The sequence below is a fragment of the Cicer arietinum genome, chromosome 3 (assembly GCF_000331145.2).
Source record: "Cicer arietinum cultivar CDC Frontier isolate Library 1 chromosome 3, Cicar.CDCFrontier_v2.0, whole genome shotgun sequence".
Classification (NCBI taxonomy): domain Eukaryota; kingdom Viridiplantae; phylum Streptophyta; class Magnoliopsida; order Fabales; family Fabaceae; genus Cicer; species Cicer arietinum.
Window position 1 is genome coordinate 60,991,157 of NC_021162.2, and position 7,535 is coordinate 60,998,691.

Below are 7,535 nucleotides of genomic sequence, written 5' to 3' on the forward strand. Positions count from 1 at the left end.
ATCATATTATATCAGTTATATATGATTTTGTCTAGCATCCTAATAAGATGGTTGACAGCAAAACATGGTGATATAGGACATGTGGTTATGTGATGGCAGACAAGCACAAATGCTGCATGCCGAGTGACATGTGTTGTGAATCTACCTTCACGGATATATGCATGGAGGTTGGAGGAGGCTTTCATTTTATTTTTTAATTTATATAACGAAATATTTTTTCTACCAAATTAGAAGAAAAATATAATTATTTTAACCAAAACATCTTTAATAAAAAAACATATTTTTTTAAGTATTCTTAATATTGTTTAAACTTAATAAAACTTAATTGATTTATGTTGTTTTATATAATTATTTTTAGTAATAATTCAACATAATTTTATTATTATATATTTAATTAAATAGTTTCTGTTTTATTACACTCAATGATTTTTAAAATTTAACTTTTTGGTTTTTTTAGTTTGACACTTTTTGCGATTGTGATCTCAATTTAGATTTTTTGTCCTAAAAATAATGATACAATATGTTTTTAAAAGACATATGCTAACACGAAAAAATATAGATAAATTTTGATTCATCTATATAATGATCAAACAATAAAATAATGCATTTAAAATAATAACAAGAATACTTATTAGTTTCATAACTTCATCTTTTATAATTTATTTTTAATTTCTTAAAATATTTTTATTTTTGCTCTTTAAATAATATTATTTTGATATTCAAAGAATAAACATAAACATACTTGAAATTTGCCACATCAATGTATGTATGACACTATGTTTATGTAAAAATATGTTATATTATGTAAAAACATAAATACGTTTATGTAAAAACATAGTTTAAGGGTGAATCCTCATTATTTAAATTTATAGTAGAAATAATTTTTTTAATAATAAAAAGTAGAAAATAAATATAATTTTTATTTAAATTTGTTAAAAATAATGATGTTTACAACGATATATTAGACAATCCCTTGTATATGCTTTTATAATTATTTTTATTATTTCGAATAGCTTTATAATTTTTTGGCTTGCTCAAAAAAATTAATAAAAATAAAAAAATTTAATTAAGTCTTAAGTTAAATTTATTTGTTAATCCACCTCACAATATAATTTCACTCACTCCTGGTACTCAGTACTTCCTCCATTCCGTAACGAGTGTTCAATTTGTATAAAATAATTGATCGAAAATGAATTATTCCAAATTATAATAGAACATTAATTACTTTTTTCAATTATACTCTCTAATTATTTCTACATATATAACTTTCAATTCAACAATGATAATGGTGAATATGTCGATACTTGATAAAAATATTTTAATAAAAGTATTATATTCCCTTTTATTTAATATTTTATTAGTTTGTGTAAAATCGTCAATAACATTATAAAAGATAAATGTAAAATCGTCAATAACATTATAAAAAATAAATAGAATAATAGTCTATAAGATTTAGTTCAATTGACAAATGTTTGATACAATAATATCATATTATGATTTCAAAATCAAAACCTAACAATTATGAGGGTATGTTAAAGTAGTTTTTACGAATATGTCTTATACTAAAAAAGTATTATACTCTCTTTTATTTAACATTTTATTAATTTGTGTGAAATTGTCAATTGAGTAATACAATGTGAAAGATGAATACAGTAATCAATTTTATTAATTTGTGTACAATTGTCAATTGAGTAATACAATATGAAAGACAAATACAGTAATTAATTTATAAATTTTAGTTCAATTAGCAAATGTCTGACATCGTTCAAAACCAAAACCTAGCAATTATGAGAGTAAGTTTAAATAGTTTTTACGAATTTGTCTTATACTAAAAAAAAAAGGTAGAAGTATTAATATCTATTAATCCAAACAAAATTTGTATTTTCTAATCTTAATAAAATGAAATTCCAATTTCAGATCTTGATATCTAAGTAGCCTCATGATAACTTCAACTTAAATAGTTTGAGAAATAAAAACAAAATATATAACTAGAGAGATAGTAATTAAAAAAAACATTGACCGTACAGTTTGTTTTTGACAAAAACAAACTGCATGGCCAAAATACTTATTTTTTATTTATTCATTCATTTTCCATACACACACAAAAAAAACAAAGCCTAAGGGACTTTGTCTCATTACATTGTACATGACATGCTTGTGTGTGATTCTTAAAGAACTAATCTTGATCTTTGGATTTGCTACATGAGTCATAACAGAAGCCAGTGTTATCCATGCAACGACAAATAGGAGGATAAGAAAGTGCACAAATGCATTGTTTGCAAGCAGAGTGACAAGTTTCTCCCATATCATTACAACGACACTGAGGAGGTATTGATTTTGTGCAAACACAGCTGTCACAACATGCTGTCGTTGTGGATTTCACTTTGTAACCAACACCATCACCATTATAATGGAGATTCATCAAGGGTCTTCGTTTTGTATCAAAACGACCTTCAATTGTTGCAATGAATCCTAATAGCAAAACAAACAAACCTAAACTCATCAATGATTTCTTCTTCAACTCCATTTCCCAATCTTAATTTCTTTTTATTTTTATTTGTGAACATGCAATTGCTAGATGGGTCTATTTATAGCATCTTAATTATATATATGGTTGATAACAAAAGTTGGTGATATCAACGCAACGACATAGAACATGTGATCATGGCAGGCAAAAGCACAAAGGTTGCATGCATGTTGAGTGACATGTGTTGTGAGAAAAATTTAACAAATACATTTGCGTTAATTGTTTAGAGATAAAAATATCATATTGAAAATAATATATAAATTTTTTTTAATGTAATACTTTTGTATTCTTATTAAATATTCTGAAAACATTTGTTAAATTCTTCTTGATTTAAATTAGGCAGTAATATATAAAATTTTAACGATTGATTATAAAATTTCAAAGGTTCAATAATTGTTTGCTGATTCAATCATTTTATCCCCTACATAATTATAATGTAATAGTTTTAATCTTAACATGAAAGATGAAGGGGAGAAAGTGATAAATCAAGGCTCAAGATTAAACGAAGGCGAGAAGACGATGGAATTGGGGATTGAGATTCATCGACGGCGAGAAGGTGGTTGATTTGGGTGAGAAGTTGATAGATTTAAGGATTTATCGTTTTGACTCCATTGAAATCAATTTGGGTGAGAAGACGAGAAGGAAGGTGACATTTTGGCTTAATAAACAATTTATGATTTATATTTTGACTCCATTCATACGTAATTTAGGATTTACATTATGAGAAATTTGTACCAAAAAAAATTCATAAATAATTAAGTTTGACTCCTTTAAAAAAAAATTCTTTCAGTTTTGATAGCCACAGATTTAAACGTGTCACTATAACAATTAGTGACAAATTTGGCCACCAAATATATAAGACACTTATACAACACCAAATTATTTATCTGTGAGTATATATTATTTATACCTACAACTTTAAATATTATCACTAAAAGCTTTTGTAGGTAAATGTTTATTTTGTTGTAGTGATTGTTTTTCAATTTTTAAATATTTTAATTATATATATTATAAAATGTGTTTTTAATCTCCTGTATTTTTTAATAAAAAATTATGTAGAAATATTAATATAATTATTTTATCGAAATATTAATATAATTATCTTTTAAAAGGACAAAAAAGCACGTCTTTAAAAAAATATGTTTTTATTTTTTTTAAACTAAAGACCTTTAATTATATTATTGTTTTAACTTAATAAAACTCAATTGATTAATGTTTGTTTTATATAATTTATAAAATTCAATTGATTAATGTTTGTTTTATATTTTGTTGTAGTTTAATATAATTTGATTATTATTTTTACACTTAGTTAAAAATTTAATTTGATCTCATATTTTATTGTAATCACAAAAATAGTTTTAGTTTTTTAAAATTGGATATTTTGGCTCCTCGAGTTTTATATTTGTTACAATTATATTTCTAATTAAATTTTTTATCGTAAAGATAGTTAAGTAATCTATTTTTAATGATATGATATTAATTAATAAACATGTTATCGTTACAAAATACTTGTGATTTTAGGTTTATCTACTTTTTTAAATATTAAAATAATACATTTAAAAACTAACAATAATATTTATTAATTTTTTGAAATTTCATATAATTCATCTTTTGAATTTTTTTTTTTAATTTATCAAAATAATTTTATTAATTTGTAAATAATATTATTTTGATGTTTGATGAGGTTGATTGATAAACATAAACATACTTATATTTTACCACATCACTAGTTTGATACTATGTTATTTAAAAATGTTATATCCATCATTTTTTTTTAAAATTAAGATGAGACCAAAACTTCAACGCATGATAATGGTTTTTCAGTGGAACAAGTGTAATGGTGCATGAGAGTAGGTGTCACTTGATATTTTAATTTTTAATTGGAAGGTATGGCATTTGTTTTACAGACAAAGTGATAGGATTTTTTTATAATTATTTTTCTTCTCTCGACAGAGATGTTGTGCAGAATTGCTTTTAATTTTATAAACGAGGGATTCAATTAAGGAACCAAAATAATAAAATAAGTCTCAATTAAATTATTACAAAATATCTCTAGTTATTCTTTAATTTAATTTCAGTAATAATTCATCTATTTTATTTTTTATTTGATTTTTTATTTAATTTTAAATTATAATTTAATTATTTATATCTTAAATTGTCAACTATAATGTTAAATTTTATAAAAAATTCATCATCTTCAAAAAAAAAATCCAAATATTCATTAAATTCATGACTCACGCCTTTAAATAAACTTATATTTTTATCTCCAACTTCCATAACTTCTCCCCGCCTTTCACAACTATAGATTGTCAATGGGTAGGGTTTGGGTAGTGAGGGTACTATAGTATCCGTCCTCGTATCCGTCCCCGTGTCCATACCCATTATGCAGATTTTTACCTTATCCACTGTGATTTTTTTTTTTTTTTTGCGAGTATCCATTGAGTATGAGTCTAATTGTCATCCTTATTCGCAATCCTTTTAGTTTTAATAAATTTAAATTAAAAATTATAAAAAGTAGAATTGGTAGAAGCCTCTATTCAAACTCAGGATAGGTATTTCCCATTAACAAACCCAACCACTAAGCCGTATCAAACTTCACATCAAATTTGCAAATTAATGTGTATTTAACGGCTCATACATATTGCAACCATCCAAATTGTTATCATTTTCATTTGAGTTTATTTTTTACACTTGAAATATAGTGGTTTTATCTATGTGATGACAACATTTTTGAGCTTTTAATATTCATGAATTGCTTTTGTTTAATTTTGACTTGTTACAATGAGATACAACATAACACAAACATTTTTTATGTTTGGTGAATTTTTTAATATTACAAAATTTGATATAAGGCTAAAAATATGATACATTTTGGTTATTTGTTGAATGTGGTCACTACCAAAATATGGAGAATGAAAGTGTTAATCCTGAAAATAGAGGTGATGTGTTTATTGAAAATGATAATTTGGATAATCAAAATGTTGATGCTGTAAATGGTGGTGATGTTAATTTCAATAATTCACTTGATAAATAAAATATTGAAAATGTGTTTCATTTGTAACATTTTGAAATTTTTATATTATTGATTAGAACATGACTTTCTTTTATGTTATTTATAAATGTGTCTTTTTTTTATGTTATTAATGTTATTTATAAAAAAAGTTATTTTATATACAATTTAAATAAATGACGATTCTTTTTAAGTTTTTTGTACTTCTTTTTATTTAGAGTCTAATTTTTAAAATTAAAACATAACTTTCAAATTGTTTATGACGGCTCTGTCGCCTTCTTATAATAGCTTTTGCCACATTTTAATATTTAAAAGACCTTTATGGGAAAAAAAGCATAAATAATCAATTCGAAAAACGAGTCAAATTTATAGGGCCGTAAGTGTAACAAATTCTTCATAAACTTATGGTTGAATTTCTTCAAAAAGGAGACAATGATAAGAACATCAAGAAGATTAAGATAATATATATTTAATAAATTAGGATGAACTCTGTTTATTTTAGTTTAGTATATAATAATTCTTAATTTATTTTATTTTGAAATTGCAATAATTTTAATTTAGATTTATTTGATTTGACGTTCACTACTAGAAAAACATGATTTAGCGTCGGTCCAAAGCCGACGCTAATAGGGCAAAAGCCGACGCTAACATCGATTAGCGTCGGGGTCGGGCCTAGGCTAAAATGGTCGAAGCTAATTATTAGCATCGGACAAATATCATCCGACGCTATATTAGCGTCGGCTGACGCTATGTGTAAAATTGAAACATCCGACGCTAAAAATGCCATTTGCCACGTCAGCTGGGGAAAAATAGTTGCGTCGGATGACCGACCCTAAGGTCAACAAACAATAGTCAACAAAATTTGTAGCGTCAGCTGACCGAAGCAAACGTCAAAATAAAAGTCAACTGTATTTATAAAGTAGCGTCGGACAAGCCGACGCTAAGTTCAAATTTATTTAATTTTTTATTTTTTATTTTATAGCCCCTGCTTAATTTTATTTTTTTTTTAACAATATAATTGATTGCTAATAAACATTAAAAGTCATTCATTGACAATATAACAAACGCACCAGAATATTAAATAACATAACAAAATATCATGTGTTCTGAAACTACAAAATAACAAATAGTATCGAATAACAACTTTAACAAAGTTACTTAATATATAATTGTCAACCAATTACTACAAAAAGTAAGCATAACTATGACATTAAGGTTCGTCCAGCAACACGTCGTCCAAATTATGATCGTAATGAGGATGCGAAGGAGGATAACTCGCAGTAGATGATCCACCAGCTAATTGACGGTGCAAAGCGTCAACTTTATCTCCAAAAAATTGCTTTAATGCATCAAAATCATTCTCTAACTTCTTTGAACGCTCCCTAGCCTCTTCAGCGATCTTGGTAGCCACTTGAGCTTGGGCCACTGCATCCTGAGCAATTTGTTCAGCTCTAATTCTAGCTGCCCTCTCCGCTTCTAAAGACATCTCAGTCATAGAATTAGAAGGATTTTGAGAATGTTGTGTAAGTGATACACACCCCTGACGGACGTTAATGGACAAGTCTCTTGTACCATAAACTCGACCACGAGTGCGACCCCCTGCAGATTCAGTCCATAACTTAAGTATTGTCCCTCCATCTACCTCTTTACCACTTTCTTCACTTGTTTCGCCAATTTGTGTTTGTACTTCCTCCAATTTTTTTTTAAATGTTCCCTGATAAATGGAATAAATTAATAACGTAATATATGATCAAATTTCTAAACTAAATTAAGCAAACAAGTGTATAATAAAGGGATTGCTCTTCTAGGTATAAATGACATCATATTATTTTTTGGTTGATTTGTAATATAAAGAATTTGCATAAAGAATTTACATAAATAAAGAACATACATAGGTAGATTATGCGCGACTATCAACCCAAGCGCCATTTTTTCTCTTGTGGGTTGTCAAAAATAACTCATCTGGAAGTAAATCTCTTTGAAGGTTATTGCTCTACA